The sequence below is a fragment of the Theropithecus gelada genome, chromosome 5 (genome assembly GCF_003255815.1).
Source record: "Theropithecus gelada isolate Dixy chromosome 5, Tgel_1.0, whole genome shotgun sequence".
Classification (NCBI taxonomy): Eukaryota; Metazoa; Chordata; class Mammalia; order Primates; family Cercopithecidae; genus Theropithecus; species Theropithecus gelada.
In genome coordinates, this window is record NC_037672.1 from 25919089 (window position 1) to 25921006 (window position 1918).

The window sequence follows — 1918 nt, forward strand, 5'->3', positions numbered from 1 at the left end:
CCCTAGAAAAGGAATAAAACCAAGCCAGAGTAGGGAAACTTGGCACCAACTGACTGCTTTGCAGAACAAAACTAATGTTCTTTAAAGAAGACAACATAATCCAGACTCTTCATAATGTATCACACACAACACCCAGTATAGAACAAAAAATTTCTAGACATATAAGAAATTAGAATTATGTTACTGACGATCAAGGGAACAAAACCCAGTTAATGGGAGTAGAGTTTTATATGACTCAGATGTTGTAAAGACTAAAATTTTAAGATTGCCATTGCAAATGTGTTCAGGGGTAAAAAGGAAAAAATGGACACAGTAAGTGAACAGGTGGAAAACCTCAAATGGAAAACCTCAATAGAGCAATAAGCATTATAAAAAGAAACAAATGAAAATTCTATAACCGAAAGGTGCGCTGTTAGAAATGAAGACTTTACTGGATGGGTTTGACAGTAGATTGGAGACTTCACAAGAAAAAGTACAGTGAACTTGAAATCAATAAAAATTATTCCATCTGAAGAAGAAAGAGAAAAAAATAGGAAAGATGAAAACAACGAACAGAGACTTAGTGATCATGTGAGATTATTAAGTTGTCTAACATCCACATAATTGGGATTCAAGAAAGGGAGAAGGGAGGGAATGGGCAGAAAAAATATTTGAGAAAACAATACCTGAAAATCCCCAAAATTGGGTAGAAAAAAATTAATATTTATCCAAGACGCTCAGTAAATCCCAAGCAAAATAAGTACACAGAGAACGCCACTTAGAAAATCTTAAAAGATGCCAAAGAAAAAAGATCCAACGCAGGAGAACAATAATGCCTATGACAAATGCCTTCTCCTAGGAAGCAATGAGGGCCAGAAGACATAAAAGAACTTCTTAAACTCATTGAAAGAAGAAGGAAAACTGTCGCAAAGACAGGTGTTTTCATGCTAATTTTATCTGGCATGAATATCCTTCAAAAATTAGAATAAAATAGATTTGCAGATCCATTTCTAAAAAGCTGAGAAGATGTGTTGCCAGCAGAGCTACACTAAGAGAAATGCTAACGGAAGTTCTTTAGCCTCCAAAGAAATGATATTAGATGAAAACTCAGACCTATGGAAAGTAAAGCAAAGCACCAGAGGTTTTAAATATATGGATAAATATAAAAAGTACTGTCTGTTTTATTCTCAATTTCTTTTTTCTTTATATTTTTAAAAGTTGAGATCAATTGGAAGATGAAAAGAAATTTTATCCAGGGTCTTGTTATGTTGGCCCGGCTGGCCTTGAACTCCTGACCTCAAGCGATCCTCCTGCCTTGTCCTCCCAAAGTTCTGGGATTAAAGGAGTGAGCCACCATGCCCGACCTTACTTCTCAAGTTCTTTAACAAACATATAACACTTTGAAGCAAAGGTAATATTGCATTTTGAAATGTATAATATATGTTGAATAAAATATGACAATAATAGCTCAGGGGAGAAAAATGAAACTGTACTCTTGAAAGCACCTTGCATTTCACATGAAGTGGAATATTACTCTGTAGTGTGTGGTAAGGTAAGGGTTAATGTGCTCACTAGAGCAGCTGCTATAAAAAATAAGACATACCTAAAACCTCGATGGAAGGCACAGAATATTAAAAATGTGGTTAATTCAAAAGAAAGCAAGCAAGACGAGATGGAGGAACAAGAACAAACAAATTGGAATGGAAAGGCCACGCGCGGTGACTCATGTCTGTAATCCCAGCACTTTGGGAGGCCGAGTTGGGCGGATCACGAGGTCAGGAGTTCAATACCAGCCTGGCCAACATGGTGAAACCCTGCCTCTACTAAAAATACAAAAACTAGCCATGCGTGGTGGCGCGTGCCTGTAATCCCAGCTACTTTGGAGGCTAAGGCAGGAGAATTGCTTAAATCTGGGGGGTGGTGGTTGCAGTGAGCCAAG